The sequence below is a fragment of the Zophobas morio genome, unplaced genomic scaffold, assembly GCF_036711695.1.
Source record: "Zophobas morio isolate AGI-343-1 ecotype UQ-CSIRO unplaced genomic scaffold, CSIRO_AGI_Zmor_V1 ptg000005l, whole genome shotgun sequence".
NCBI classification, from domain to species: Eukaryota; Metazoa; Arthropoda; class Insecta; order Coleoptera; family Tenebrionidae; genus Zophobas; species Zophobas morio.
In genome coordinates, this window is record NW_026972110.1 from 9,608,261 (window position 1) to 9,625,574 (window position 17,314).

The 17,314-nt window shown below is 31.7% G+C and overlaps 1 protein-coding gene across 3 annotated transcripts in view; it reads left to right on the forward strand.

Annotated features, from left to right (window-relative positions):
* Positions 1–441: 441 nt before the first annotated feature.
* Positions 442–17,314, forward strand: part of LOC135122637 (uncharacterized) — a 53,222-nt gene continuing 36,349 nt past the window's right edge. For 2 of the 3 annotated variants that reach the window (XM_064046943.1, XM_064046945.1), the window contains exons 1-2: positions 442–662; positions 1,989–2,104. The gene's annotated coding sequence lies outside the window, so the exon portion shown is untranslated. The remainder of the gene's footprint in view (positions 663–1,988; positions 2,105–17,314) is intronic. The other variant, XM_064046944.1, reaches the window with a different exon arrangement.

Below are 17,314 nucleotides of genomic sequence, written 5' to 3' on the forward strand. Positions count from 1 at the left end.
TAAGTTGTAACAAATGTTCTCCTTTCTTTATTTTTAATTAATGATTATTTGAATTTCATTTTAGAAACATAAAGACATAAACAGTAATTTGTTTTATACTACTTAACATCATAAAGTAATTATTAAAAACAAAAAACTAAACGCAAGCTACAGTTGTTGTCAGTTACTTTTTTCGCAATATTTTTCTGCGTTGTTTGCAGAAACAAAAACCGCTGTACAAAGATGAACAATATTGGCCACCAATAAAGAACTGTTACAAGTCAATTAAAATCCAGATAAGCACTAATGGCACACAGACGACGAACAGTTAAAAACTCGCAGCCATATGGTATGGTCAATAATTTTGGACCACCTATTCCACACACACTCTATAGCGCCCCACCTTGCATTCAAACAGGTGAACCGGCGTTACCTGTGGTTCTCTTCGTCATGTACCCTCAGTAAGCGATCGACAATAAACGGGCGACAAGTGGCGAAAGAGTTCGTGAAACCTAGTGCCTTACCACTATACCATACCATAGGTCACAGTGCTTAATAATTTGTAACAAAATAACCATAGCATAGTTCATGGTTGGCATAATTACACTGTAAAAAAAGTGAATGTGTGCAATATTTGCCCGGCGTACAGCATCCGGGAGGATTTCTCATCGCAGCGATTAATGGTGGGTCATCATCATCGTAAAATGTTTTTTGTGACGACCGATCGAAAGAATTTTCAAGTTTGGGCCAAAATTATAATAAGGTGTCTAAACAAGTTCTCGAAAAATAAGACACCCACTCAGGGCAACTTCTAACAAAGAAAACTGAGACATGTTAGGAGCTCAATAACTCGCGAACAGTATATGATTGGTAAAAAGTTAAAACCAGTATTTGCATATTTAGACTTTATGTAAATCGGCAAATATTTCATAAATCTTCTCCAAATGTTGTCGCTCAGTATGCAGTTGAGAAACGTTTATGCAACTGTTTTTTTCACTTTTTCTCTGCGGGCTCATGGTATGACGCTTAATAACACCTAACTACCTTTCTAACTGACATTCTTTCAAGTGTCGTACAAAATGACACTATTTTAAAATAAGTTACGTAGTACCAAGCAGAGAATTATGTTTCAACTGTTTGAGAAATATTCAGCGCAACTCTCCCTTAGTTTCAGTAAGAAAATATAAATTTCCACTCTATTTGTGCGAAGAATGCGCCTTACACAATAGAAATCTATTATATTTAATAGCTTTATGTAAGTGCGCATTCTTTGTCTTTTACTGCTAGCAGAAGCAAACAATCTGTTAAGCGTACCTCATAAATTTCTACAATTGCAAAATCACGTCTGGGGGTTAATTAATTAGACAAAATATCCCACTCAGTTTTTTAATTATTAGTATTGAAGGCAATCCTTTTGTCTTGCATGAATAAATTTTCTGTTGTAAAGGTCATCTAACAATACAAACTAAAAAGTAAAGGAAAGGCTTGTTCACACAACACACATAGAGCACAATCCATTTACTAAAGAATTTGAAAGCCGAATTATTTCAGCATCGGCAATTAAAAATGTCGGGCACATATATTAAATTACAGAGAAATCAGAATATTTAAATTTAGGATAATCGAGCATACCCACACAGTGGGTAATAAATTTGTACGGATGCATCCAGGCAAGAAAGTTTATATTCTCTAAATCACTTGAAGCAATGTAGATACAACTATAGAATGTGAAGTTAAATGCGACTGTTAATTCTTTTTGTTAAAACAACATCAAAGAAACGTCAAAATGTGTTAAAGGCAAATTAGCGACTCGCCTAAACTTTTACTTATGTTATTGCTTTACGTTCACTTAAACTATTTAAATACATTCGAGCTTTTCCTTCGGCTATTAATTTTTTGCAGATATTAGTCAAAACGATTAAAAAAGTAGTGACAACCAAACTTGGGTTGTTGTCCCTAAACATCAAATAACACTTTCGAGAGTTTCAATATGTTTTTATCTATTACAGGTGTTCTTGTCGCAGCTCGTTACGTCAGGGTGTTAAACACCACAAATTCCTAACACTAAGTGCAAAAGACCGATACTATAACATGATATAGTGTTCTTCTATAACGACTTTAACAGGTGAGTTTGCTCCCTACAACACTCTTCTAATTGCGTTATCGTTGCATTAGCCTTAACTCGCTAATAAAGAAACGCAAATTAACCTAATATAAAATTTAAATACGGTTGTTAGATGAGCAAGCAATTAAGAGTATGCAATATTTGAAATTTTCTTGTTGACTTTCTCACTATCCGTTTGGCTGTTAGACATAATTTGTTAATTTTGTCTAGAAACTGGAAAGGTACTCGGCTAAATTACAAGTGGGTCGACAGATTCGGACAAATTTTGTGTGCATAATTAGTTTAACTTGGTTTTTGAAACTTACATAACTGAATTTGTTACAGTGCGCCTTTCTAAAGATGATAATAGAAAAAGTGTAAATTATGCACTAAATTAATTGAATGATTTCGCTTTGAAAACGATAACGTTTCTCTTCCGCAACGCTGATAATAATAATTATTTAATTCTTCAACGAACGGGTGGTTTTTACGACGAACTCGAAACCGGAAATTCCAAGATTTGGTTGCTTAATCACTTTTTGCACGCTAATCATTTAATATATATGGAATTTTTTAATTGGTGGTCTAAAATACGCCACGCTTCTAGATCCTTTCAGTTTCATTAATCAATCAATTATGATAACCAAAAGAAGTGCAACGACCAAAGAAAGTGGCTGTTAAACATTACATGCACTTAGTTATCTAGTCTTAAAGATGCTTTAGTACTAGTGAATGTGTGTCGTACAACGTAGGTATGCAACAAAGTCAAGTAGAACCGTAATGCAACATCCACACGCTCATTTCTATCGGTTTTTTAACTCTTAGTTTTGCGATCATTAGCGTAAGCAGCCTTGCATGCCTAAAATGAGTTTTGTTTATTGTAATTGTTTTGTTGTACGGGAGTAAGAGAAAAGAGCTGGACTGTTCCTCTAGAAGCAACTTAAACGTTGTAATGCTCAGATTTTTGCTGCAGGTGACCTCAAGAGGTCTGGGTTCTGCAATAACCCAGCCACAGTTCTGAGAACACTTCATTCCGTACCTAACAGGATGTTATAGTGTGCTCAATGACCGATGACTAATCAGTACGTCCATGGCAAACGTCTCTTGTCCAATGAACAGCTATGGGTTAGATCAATAGACCATGACCATTTTTAGGTTCTACCTCAGTTTTACTACAACAAGTACAAAACTCATTTGTGACTCATTTCAATTCCTAAAACTAACAACTAAAGTCTTAAAAAGACTTTCGTAACTCTTTCCAATTATCGCCTGAGCGCGGAGACTTCAACACTACATTAGAAAACGTACCGCAAATCTATGACAAAACTGCAATAAACACAGGTTCTAATGCAACTATTTGTGCACACTTTCTAATAGACAAGAAATATCAAAACAGACTTATCTCCTAATTATGGATGCATTGAACTCCCATACAAATAGAAATCAAAACTGAGACCGCTTGCTAGTGAAAATAATTAACGACTTTCATTTTAGAATCCCCCAAGGTCGTATTATCGTATTTCAAAAATTTCAACGGTTTGTCGATAATATCACATAATAGGTCAAAGTATCATGCACGAAATCTGAAACTTGGAAAATGTCACAAAGTTAATTTAATAATTATATTGGTAGTTGAGCCCACGTGAATAACATGTGTATTGGACGTCATAAAAATTGGTGGCCGCTGAAATAGCATTGACTCTTAAGTTGATTTACATTGGCTGTTGGCGGTTATGCTAATTACCTTAGTTGTTCTAGAATTGGCAAGTTTTACTTGCATGTTGTGGTTACCTAGCTGCTTAATTTATTTCTAACATGTGGATATTTATAACTATTTTCACCATTTTGTCGGCTGTCAAGGAGTGTACAGTTTAATGACATTTTAATGTGGGCCATGCAGTAGAGAGAGAGAACGCGTCATCACTGTTCTGTGACGTCATCGCATCTACTATATACATTTCCGTTTGTTGTACTGCTGTTATCTGACGGTTCAAATTGTGAGAAATAATTATTATTCTACTCTTTAGGAGTACAGTAAAGCGAAACACCCTTCACTGTAAATTTAAACAACAATATTTACAACTTTTGTTTTATTTGTTTTTTTATGTTTAAACAATTAACTAATTCACTTTGTATGCAAATTTTTTGTCACAAAATATTCAAAATTTTACAATTACAGACAAATGTCAGCAAATTCTATGTGTTACAAGATAGGTAGATATGATTCTTTTTTTTTTGGGGCACTTTTTAGTGCACAATCGTGTTAACACATAATGTATCTTCCAGAAATTTCAGGTGTAAATAAAAATTATAAAATATAGCATGTTGACTGTAAATATTTCATAATTTTGTATTCATGACTTTTTGAATGCAAATAAATAATACCTATAGGATGTGCAAAATTTTAAAATTCTAATAAAGACTCGACGATTCACAACAAATTTTCTAGATCAGAGGAAAGGTCTTTCTGCGATTGAGGAATATGTTTGTTTGTATTGTTATTAGACCTAGCTACCCACATAGGTAACCATTCCATTGATTAAATACAGTACCGTAATAATGTATAATATCTTTAATCAGTGATGGTACTAGAAAAAAAAAATTAAAATCATGCCATTTATCGTTGTTTACAATAAATAATACGGATAGTAGTAATACTATTAATAAATTCAGAACGCACGGCAAATAGTACGCCTGCTGAATTATAATAGTTAATTTTCTGAAAAAATATCGATTCAGTGAGGCTCAACGGAAGGCAAGATTCACGAATTCAGGGATTTCGAGATGTTTTATTCTGATCGCATTTTATTACGTCTTTTTTGCGGTAAAACACTATCAAGTGCGAATTTTGTCGTGAGCAAGAGCTTAAATATTTGACATGTAAATTACCTATCCAACCCGGTGACTAATTTCCACACATTAAATTGGTAGAAAAATATGTTTCTAATTTGTATTAATTTTTTTAATTCCCGTGTGACAATAAGAGAAATATTTAGAAATTGACTCATTTTTTGTGTTCTTATTTTTTAGCTCATAGGGTACGAAAATTAGTTTTCCCATTGTCATCTGTAGTCTATCAGCTATTCACTATTAAATTATTCTTCATCAGCTCAAAATTCGGTATTCAATGATATTCTTCTCTTTTGTGGTTAATTAATTGTAATGAATCCACCCCCTTTTTAAAACTTACTACCCCGAAATTTTGGTAAGACACTAACATTGGTCGAACGTTATTAAATTTTTTATTCGGTGAATGGCACCATTCTAAAAACATTATTCAATAAACTTTTCCTATGTAAAAATCCTAATTTATATCTAATTTGTCTGTAGTTCAGGAAACCGAGTGACAACTGTACTGCGTACATATCAAAGTGAATATATTTACTCCCACGAAAAAGTTAATAACTTCAATTCAAGGAGTTTCTTAAAGAATTGAAAAATGCGGAGACACGACCACCATAAAATTGTCTGAAGGAACAAAAGAAAAATGAAGTGATCTTACTCAAATACAATAAATCGAAATTGTTTCTGGACGAGTACAAGGCCTTTAAAAAATGGTTAATATTATTGAATTAAACCAACTGAACTAATATCCGTATTGCTTTTGCTTCAGAAGAGAGGAAAATTCACCGTAAATATTATTATTATTATTATTGTTATTATTGTGATATACGTACACACTTTAAATGTCATACTTTCGTTTACTACCATTCTCTAATACAAGTTCGCATTTTTAAAGAAAGTTCAAAGTTAAAGGTTGGAATCGCTTTGGATGTATCCACCATTAACTATTCTATTTGTAAAAAATTTCACCAGTACACATTATGTAATTTAGCGTTTTTTACAACAAGTTAAACAAGCCGATGAAATATTTTGTGAACCTTGGATAATTTCATCCGAATTTGTTCACAAAATAAAACGCAAGGTTAATTCTACTATGAAGCGATCCTCAGTTTACTCAGCAAATTATCTACATTTTTTTGTTCTTCTTTTTATTCCTTTATCACTGCATTTTTTTTAGTTGTGAGCAGTTGATGAACCATATTTATATGGTCGTAAGTACCGTCGAAACAACTAGTGGGCAATTTTATATACTCTATTTTTTAGAATCTGATTTTTATTTCCCGAGCGTAAATTTAGGAAAAAAAATATAATAATGTCTATCCGGCGAATGGGTACTTTCATGGTTTTTGGACGTTTCATGGTACCAGGAATGCGAACAATAGGTCCTCCTTTTCCCTTTATCTATTTTCCGTTTGTTATCTTTCCGTTGTCTGTGTCGCGCCATAGAAAGTAGTACCATTGTGGGCTAGTTTATTTGAGGTACGACATTTGTAGATTGAAGTTTCGTTAATTAATAATGACAGCATATGAGAATATTATTTCGATAATTTTTTAGATCAGTTCCTTGCTTTTTGGTAGATAGGTACTAATAAGAAATAGTTAAATTTATTTTTAGCAAAATTTCTATAATTTTTGATCGTGAAAATTTTCGTCTTAACTAAGTTACGAAAAAAGGGTTAAACATGGTGAAAAGGTGCTATCCAGACAATGCTAACATTCCTCAAGAGGCAAGTTTAAATCTCCATGACTTCAGTTTTTTTTTTTTTTTCAAAATAGTAATCGTTCAGAAACTCTTAGAATTTTCGAATATTTCAATTCTCTAAGAAAATTTTGAAATTTTAAACCCTCGATTTTCTAGGATCACCGTATTTTATATCTTAAATCTGAAGGTGATCTAAAATTTGACTTGATTTGACTTCTGATAAGTTTCATCTTTAAGCCACTAGGGTCTAGACTTATTACCACTGGGCGGAAAAATATCTTACGGATGCAATTCCCCAGTTGAAGCAAGGTGTGTTTTACGGCGAGTAGCGGGGACGCTTTGATCTGGTCCACAAGGTCGTAGCCAGTGCGTCGCTTGGAGTGTTTACAGCTTGTTAAAAAACTACTTCTATATTACTATATTACTTCAAATAAAAATACTCGATGCCCTTTTTAATTTTTCAAACACATGACCACAGATTTGTGATCTTGAAATGTTATATTATGTTGATATAGTCCAAAAGAAAAATATATTTGTAATCAAACTATCGCCGCGACAGCACTGGATCGAGCGTATGAAACACAATTCCGCGCGTTGCTTATTACACATGGTTTTCTTTTTAGGTATGGAACTACTGAAATTTTCCAAATTTTGGAATGTATAAAATTGCAACAAAATGTAGCTTTTTCAATATAAATTTTCCAAAATTTTTACCGTTTGTAAAATATTTCAATGATATGGAATACACATTTTTTAATTTTTTTAACTTAATCTTGAAAAACTTTTAGTGCTTTAGAACATCTAGAGTTAAGAAATCTTTAGCAGCTTGAAGATCTTTGAAAGTTACATCATTCTAAATTTTCAGACTTCTTCAAAAATTAAAAAAAAATAAGATAAAATATTAAGGACCATTAGGATTGTGTCTGGCATTTTCAGAATCTCACTATGTTAATATTATAATTTTGGCAATTAAGATTTCTGATTATTAATGAAAAATCGGTGTCCTTTAGTTTTCTATATCTTTGTCAAATATTAAAGATTTACTTTCAGGAAGAGAACTACTGATATTTTTCGGAGTTTTGGATTGTTGACAAATTTTTTCGTGTGTTAAGAATAGCGTGAAGTGGTAAAATCCTTACCAAAATTTATCCGATTATCCCCACCCACACTGTAATGACGTCGCATTAAAATTTTGGGTAGTAAATACAAATAAAACACTGGTTACAAAATTTTCTGCAAACTTTGCTTTAAAATAAAGAGTTTTGTCAAAAAATAAGATGTATAATTTGATAGGAATGATTTTCACTGAATTTGAGATTTACTCAATAAAAGAAAATCAGAAAATTCTAAACTCTGGTTATTTCACAATATACTTTCATACGTAAACAATATAAGCATAGCACAGTCGTAAATAAAAAATGATAAATTTGTAATAAAAAGATTTTGTGATGTTCAAAAGCCAATTTAGGCAATACAATACAAAACAAAAATCTCAAATTTTTATTCTTATTTTTCAAACTAAATTAACAATAACCGAAAACTCAACAATGAAAACATCACACATTGCATTTCTAGGTTAAAAGTAAATGTCACGGGGAAACCAAATTGGTTCCTACTTGGTTGTTCGAAAATAAATATTACTGATGTATAATTTGTATGCTTAGTCTCTCATAGTCGGACTAAAACCTGCTTAATGCAGACAATTTAATATATTTATTGCAATTATGAGTTATTATTAACATTGTAATAAGTTGGCAAAACAAAGGTCCATAACTGAAGGAAATGGACTTAAGTGCCATAAAGCAATAACGAAAATGACGTAATAATTGCCATGAACAGTAACTAAATTCATCCGGCATTGATTCTAACAGTACAAGATGACCACAGCGGTTTTTGCGTTTTATATGAAAATTATTTATTCCTGCTCTAACCAAGTTCATTGTTTTGCCAAAATCTTCCCACAAAGATTTTTTAAGCTAAGGTGCATTATATTACGATGTTGCGATCAACAAATACGTCGTATTTGTTTCTCGGGAAAAATACTCACGCGTCACTTATTTGTTTGATTAATGTTTTACAGGTTTTTGCTCCTGTAAAAAAAGTTTACTGTTAATTGAATTCAGTTAGATCAATTGTTCAGCTTTTGTGAAAATATCCACATAAAAATGTGTTAAAAGAAGCACGCTAGTGTGACAAACCAACTCAGATTGTTACAAAATTAATACAAAGGAGTAAAAATTTTATTTAATTTTAAAATAAAAGATTACAGGTATGCAAAAGTGTAGGAAATCTTCGTCGGAAGTAAAACTAAACGAGCAATGTGTTCACAATGCTATTAAAATGTTAAACATCTTAATTTTAGTTTTATGTAAATGAACTTTTTCAGTGTGTTTTCCTTGGCCCATACCTTTCTCTCGGTATAAACTGTTACAGCACCACCATAACACCTTTCTTGAAAAATAACACAACATGCGGGTATCGAGCATTGTGAATATATAACACAAATTTATAACTTGTAACAATTAGTAAATGTCCCTAATTTGATAAAATTTTTGGGTCAAGGTGATGTTTTAAATAAATTAATCGCTGCCTTCGAATCTTTAATAAAATATAATCAATCAACATTATGATTTCTAGATGTGCAAAACTTCTGTATTACTTAATTTATTTGCTAAACCAATTAATTATTTATTAGAATTTTATAATCTTTTGAGGATTTTTAATTATGTCATAACAGTCATTAAAATTAAGAGTCCTTCACGAGAGAGATTAATTGCGCCAGATAGATATTGCAATAATATACCATAACTAAAGATAAATATAAACAAAGTAATAACAAAAACCAGCATGAATGCTTGCATTTTAATTACAACATTTTGTGGTACTTGTATAAATACTCTAGACACAATTTGCATTATATTATCTTCGCTTGAAACATTTTGACAACCTATGTTTACTTTTTTCACAAATTTGTGGACCCAGTTTCGTCTCAAACAAAAGCCTCATCGTTTTTCACAGATCCTTGTGAAAATACTTAAAATCTAAATTGCGAATTTATGGGTAATCTTTCCGTGAGAACCCATTTCTTTTGTCTTACCACATGAATGAAAAATTTCCGTGCCGATAGGCGCGTTTACCGTATTATATGTCAAAGTTTCAAATTACATGCATGCCTTGACGCTCTTGTAAAAAAGCAGAACGATCATTTGTAAAACGTCTAATTTAGGCTATTCATCCCATAGGACAGTGACCTGAAAATGCGTGTAAGACTAAATAAAAACACCATTGTTGGAAAATTACACAGGTAGGTAGTAGGTATATTTATGTGGGTTTTTAGTGGCTTTCAACAATATCGCGTAAATATTCACAAGCAACTCAATTAGATGCGACCAAGTCAACTCCGCTCACAAATTTGTGAATGAGGTGATGATTTCGTCAGGTGAAACCTCACAAAAGAATGTCAGAAAATTACAATATTTGATGCAATTTGTACAAGGCGGCTACGGTTGATTAGCCTGCTACGATTTGCAAGGACGTACTTGTAATAAACCGTACAATATATAGATCAACGCCTAGAGCGAATAGCTTGAATTTCACTTTTACTCAGAGACAACATTTGAATGTGTAATAACGGTACAAGAAGAATAAAACGAGTGGTTCTTGAACAAGGTAAGAAACAGAAGCAAAAAACAAATTCCATACATTAGTGCTTAGCTATAAAATATAGATCACTATATCTAGCTACAAGGAAGTGATAATCGCTGCACTCAATTAATCTGTAGTTTATGGAGATTATCGTCGCATAAATTGACCACTCCGTGAGTTACTGTGGAAACAGATGCAATTAAAACCGCGTAGGTTTCAAATTTTGCTAAAGGTGAACAACTAGCAACTAGGTTTACCTCAATAAGGTACCATCAAAAGTGGTTTTGCAAAACCGCGTATTATTGAAACCAGTTTCACTTAAAAGATAAGTGGAAAATTTAGAGTCGGGGCTTTATAACTTTCTGTTTGGAAGTCCTTGATATAGTTTTTCTTCATCAATGTCAACCTTATCCGGATCAAAAATACAGAGACCTATTAAAAAGCTCTAAAATTAACGAATTCAATTTCGCTCTTTGCGCAATTTCACATTATAGCTTAAAGGTAACGTGATATAACGACTTATTTTGGCGAAATTCGATCTTGAAGAGAAACTTCAGTGCTGAGAAAATATGTACACGTTAAAAACGATTTTTCAAAGCTGAGTGAGCAGCGACCTTTGATGCACACAAAGAAGCCTGAACGGGGAGAGTTCAACGTGCAGTCACGCCGCAAACTTTGAACTGTCTTCTGGCTTGCCAAAGTAACAATAATAATCAACAAAATATTTACATGAATTTAAAATATCAGCTAAAATGATAAACGCAACTCAGCCTTGAAACGAGAAACTCATAATCAGAACAATAAAAATTAGACCTCCCTTTCATTGAAAACAACAATTTCCAAACAAAATGAGGTTAAAGTTAAATGATAACAATAAAATTAACATGGTCTCAGTTTTATAATAGATCTTAAAGCACAAACTGTTAAACTTGCCTTTTAATGTTCTGATAACGTTGATAACAGCAAAAATTAATAAGCATGACCGAATAACTGATTTTAGATTGCTTTATTGACAATGTGATGTCAGCTGTAACAGTGACAAGCGTCAAATGAACAATTGTCACCGCTCAAATATTTTTATCCTCCATTCGCTGAGCAAGTGACATGACTATTGATTTTAAGAATTTTTACTGTTTAACACAAACTCGTTAGCAAAGATATCAAGAATGCATGACTGGTAAGCCATAACTTTGGCAAGAAATAGGTATTACCTAATGCGATATGAGCACGTGATTAATCCAATAAATTACAAGTGTTTTTTCTTTTGTGTAATTTTTAAAGTTAATAAAACTCAAACATTCCTTTAACGACAATGCCATTATGAATATGTAACAGGAACCGTTTCACATATAAGGAGAGGTTGTCCTTCAACCGCTCTTTTACCCATTCATAAGCAGGCTAATATTTGACACGTCATAGTCTGTTGCAACGGTTTTCCTTGCTTGAAGAGAATAGCCGACGCATGAGTCTTTAGCGCTTTTAAGCGTCTGTGAAGCTTTGAAAGGTGAGATCACTGAAATAATTTTAGCGTTTGGAAATTATAAATAACCAGGTTTCTTTGAATGGCTTGATCTGACTAGAAAATTCTTGGAAAGTATTTATTTATTTTTACTCTCATTCAATTATCTCCTAATCTTATTTATCCTAACGTAAATATTTAACACAAAAAAAATAGTTATGATGTTATCAATAATTACTGAAGTTTGAAAGAATAACGCAGGATATATCTTTTGTTTACATAAAGTGCAAATATATGTTTTCTCTCTTTACAAAAAAAAACTGAGAACAACAACATGACGTTTATACGTTTGTTGAGTTTCTTGCTTTAGCTGTTATCAGAGGCCACCACTATCTCAAGACATTGAAAAACTTTTGATAACAAGAAAGAAGAGGCTAAAATACGACATTTCTTACAATATTTACTACACTTTGCTTTATATACAAGAGAAAGTTTTTACTTTTTTCTGGTTATCTGCAACACTTGGATTGTGAAGTGCATGTCGTAACACTTTAATAAATGCAAGAAATGGGTTCGTAGCACTATTTTTCGTATAAACTCTGAATTATCAAATTTCACAAAGAAAACATAAAATTCGCTTATTTGGGAATGTATTAAAAATACGTTCAAAATTCTTGAATATATTATGTAACTGTGCATAAATCAAAAGGATACTTGTTCGGGTTTATTTCTTCTATTACCTTGTTCTTAACATATATGTCCACTTTAATTACTAGAAAATAAAAATTAACTAGTCTTGCTGGCCTTTGTCAAGTCGTAGAATACGAAAATACAAGTTCCCCTCTTCCGTGTGTCTGTCGTCAATGCACTGGAAATATTTGGAGCAAAAATAATCTATGCAGACTACTCTGACATGAAATACACTGATTTTAAAAGTTTCGCCCTGAGATACTATAGGCACGTATTTTTTGTAGTTTATGCAGGATGTCTAAAAAGAACGTTTGGACCAATTTATGTGTTGGAAATCCAGAAACTATAAAATTTCTGGTTACTAATATTCATTTTTTTGTAAAATGACTTTGATAACTGTGTAAAAAAATACATAGACTGTTTCCATCATATTGAGGAATTTGGATTTTTTATCGGTAACCATTTACTTAAATCTTTTTGAATTGGGAATTGAGATAAACTGACTGTAACACATTTTACAAAACTACCATGAAAGTATGTACCTTATGAAAATATATATATATATATATATATATGTGAAAAATAAAGTAAAAATATATGTACAATACAAAGCAAAACGTCAGACTTTGCCCTAACGTCTGCCCCAAGAATTTTATCGTTTGATATTTTTGTCGCCACTTTTAATAAATTGTTATCGACATGTTGTTGAACTTGGCATTTGCAGTATACAGACATTACTAAAATTAAGAAATATCTGGATACAAATCTCAGACACCGTGGGATTCTTTCTAATCTAGGTAGGCTGGTAGTTTAGAAACGTTTGTGCATGTGGTTTCAGACAGAAAGTCTTATGCAGTATTTTTTTCTTGTCATTTAAAAAAAAACACGATGTAGTCTATGCTTTATTGTCATAATGATTGACATTTTTAAAAAATAAATTTTTACGTACGTCATCATCCACATTCCAGTCTACGTCAAAGTGACAAACATGGCAAATTTAAGGTTATAAGTACGTAAAGCCTTTTTTGGGGGAATGACAGAGCTACTCAAGATTTTGTGGCCGAAACTGTACCACACATCTGTCAATGCCAAATTAAATGCCGAAAACTAACATCTCACTTAAGAAATTAGTTGAAAAATTATTTTTATAAATTTTTTAATTTAATTGTTAGAAAAAAAATAATTGAAGCGATCTGTTTCGTTATCTCAGCAGATAAGCGAGTTTAAAAAAAACATGAGCGGTCTGAACGCGAAATTTAGAATGGCTAGGGTAAAAGCTCAAGGTGGATACATAAACCACAAGTACCGGTGATTTTTTGATTTGTTGACAGAACAAATTCGTTCGAAAAATAGGTGGTAACTAGATACAGTTTTTAAATTTAAAAAAATATAAAATTTTAATGAGTTTAGCACGTAAATCACTTTGTTCGTAAAAATGTGCATTATTGAACCTGAATACGTGTTGTCTGTGGCTGAACCTAGAAAAGTAAGTTATGTTATGTCAACAAGAACATATGTCCTTCTTGGATTTAAAATTATTTATTTATTTATGATAAGTAACATATTTAATTGAATTTACAACAATTACTGGAAGTGTGATATATAAATTGACTCAGCGTTTCATATTGTCAGATACTCTAAAAAGAACTTCCGGCGAAATACTTTCACACTTTTGTACGATTCTCACTTTTAGGTCTTCAGTTAATTGTATGCACTGATCGTTTAAAAAAATTTTCTTCAAAATTGGGAACAAGAAATAATCTAAAGGTGTGAAATCAGGTGATCAAGGTGGATATGGTTTGTTTGGTAGCTAATTTAACAAAAAATTCTCTTCGTTTAAGTTCAAACTTGTTTGAGTTGTCTGAGCTGTTGAAAACATCCAATTTGCAATTCTTCATCTTGAAACTGATTAATAAATTCCTGTCCTGTCCAAATAGTAGTCTTCGAGAAATGGCACACCAAACTCGAATTTTTTGAGTGCAATGGTATTTTTCAAAATAATGAGGTTTTTTTACTCTCCACATTACAATAATCATTCTCTTTTTAAAATCAGGTGGTTTAAGTTCTTGACATACCTGTATTTTGTAATTTTTTTATAAGTTCAATTATGACAAGTCAGCTTGTGGCCTTCTTATAAATGTATGGAGGTCATCATCCATTCCTGAGGCTCTATTACAATACTTCCTTAGCTTACGGCCGAGAAGTAAAAAGTGAACACATTGAAAATTGGTCTGATCAAGAACACGTTTTTTCCAAAGCAAATTTAGATTCGAAATTTAAAGAATCGCATGATACAACAGTGTCGGATTGAGAACATGGGGGTCCACCGGGAAAGTGGGGCCCTTTGGTATTGTATGCAGATAGGTATTATTATTACTGCTTTTATTTTCAGTGTTGCTGGCGACATTGACGTTTGGAAAAACTATGTTGCTTTTTGAAATTTACCATTACCAAGTAAAACAAAGTTAGTACAAAAATTGTAGAAGGTTATTTTGACAGAACTTCCCTCGCCTTTGAAATATGGTTCGATAAATTCCGCTTCTTTAAAAAATTATAAAATTAAGTTGTGCGATTTTCGTTTTATGACAACTGTTAACCTCTATACAGTAGCGTAATTAACATCCCCGAAACCCCTACGTCTTTAAATATGAAATATATTTAAAGCAGATAAATAACGGGAAAAAATGTAGACAATTTCAATTTCTCAGTTTATGCTTATACTTCGACCGAATTTGATTACTAGCACAAACGTTAGCGATTAAAAGAACATGAAATTCGGTTGATTTTGTGTCTTGAACGCAGAGGAAAGGACTGACTGATTAATTAATTCATACTCAGTTTTTTTTCCCAAAAACACTCATAAATTTAAGGAAATTCGGCAAAAATGTAAGATGATTGACAAATTTTGACTAACGATTTACCATGTTTCAAATAATCCTAAAATATTTGCACGATGTCACAGTATTCGAGTTTTACAATTTCAAAGTTACATTGTAAAATATCGTTATATTGGATGCTCAGGGTAAGAACTCAACACGGATTCATAAAACACACATGCAAGAATATGTTATTTTATAAAATTTAAAGAACATTTGTTCGGCAGAATTCTAAGATGACGTCACAACTTTTTGAGAAGGCCTTAAACGAACAAATTTTCATTCACGATATCATCTTTCCTATAACCTTAAAACGTTTGCGGTATTTCAGTACATTCGCTTTGGCAATTATCAAGTTAAATTGAAAAATCCAATGTTGAATTCTTTCCCAAAAATCTCGATATCTAGAGTAAAAGTTCAACACGGATTCTAAATTACACATACATGGAGTATGTAGTTCTGTAAAATTTAAAAAACATTTGTTCTGCAAAATTATAAAATGACGTCATCATTTTTTAGGAGGCCATAAACGATTTACCACGCTTACGATAATCTTAATAAACTTGTATGTTTATAAAGCATTCGGTTTTATAATTTCAATGTTAAGTTGTAAAATGTTACGCAGTTTTGTTTTTTTCCACAAAAATCTGGGTGTCTAGGATAAAAACTCGACACAGATTCATGAATCACACATAAAATTAAATATGTAACACCAAAAAAAAAGGGACAAATTAATAAATTAAAAAACAAAATGTGCGGTGATACGTATGTATCACCGCACATTTTGTTTTTTAATTTATTATAAGGTGCTTGACGTGCTTGACTTTTTTTTTATTTTTTTATAAAAATTTCCAAAGTCACCGGTTTCCATATGAATCCGCTGGAACCATGGTCAAAATCTTTAGAAGTCCACAACTTTTTTAAAAATAACCTTAAAAATTTGGTGAAATGTTAAAAAAATGCATTAAAAAAACTTCAAGACAAAAATGACTTTATTATTTTATAAAAAGCAATAAAAACTTCAGCGTCAAAATTGGCCAGTTTGCTTATAAACATGATAAAGTACCTTAAAATAAATGAAAAAACAGGTAAAACAGCTTAAATTAAAAAAAGATGTGGGGTGAAACGTACTATTTTATTTTCTACTGATTTCAGTTTAGAAATTTCATCTAAAATGTCCGATAACAACATGTGCAGGAGTATCTTATTTTATAAAATTTAAATAATATTTACTACTGTAAATTTTGGAGATGATGTCAACAAATTGTTACTAGGGATGATTAGCTAAATTTTGATCATCTACACAATATTCGTAATACACATATAAAATTTAACAACTGGTTTAGTAGTTTCGGAGATTATCTATCTAATAAAAATCCGGACAGACAGACAGACAGACAGACAGACAGGTGACCTATTGTTTCGTACTGCGTTTACGCTCTGAAATTAGAAAGATGCTCTTATTTAATAGTTACATGCATATATTGTTTTTTATGTGTCCGTTATATTTTTTCTAAGAATATTTATTGCATTTGTAATTGTAACATCCTGTGAAAAATGTAAATAATTGTATAAAAAAAAAGTAGACTGTTTCGGGGCCCACCGTGAAATTCCGAGTACCGGCTACACAATCCGATACCCTGCTACAATATCTCTGAAATACATAGATAAAAAACCCTAAAAAAAGAAATTTAAATTTAAAAAACTTCAAAACCTTAACAGTGTCGCTGAAAAAAAAAACAGATTTATACCAAACGATTTCCGTTTTTACAAAATCTTACATGTTAAATGCATCAAACGTTAACACACACTGTACATCAAAAGGTGTATAGGTTTACTTTCTATACCAGTTTAAAACTCCTCGTAATTCAATCCAAACACAAAAAATCATATATTTTTTTTGTAACTTTTTATATGACTAGTGAAAATTTAAGTTTACGAAAGCTTATGTGACAGTGTTTTAGCAAAATATTTAAGTGAAAAACAATAAAGTTTTTTGCTCAGAAATTTTAAGA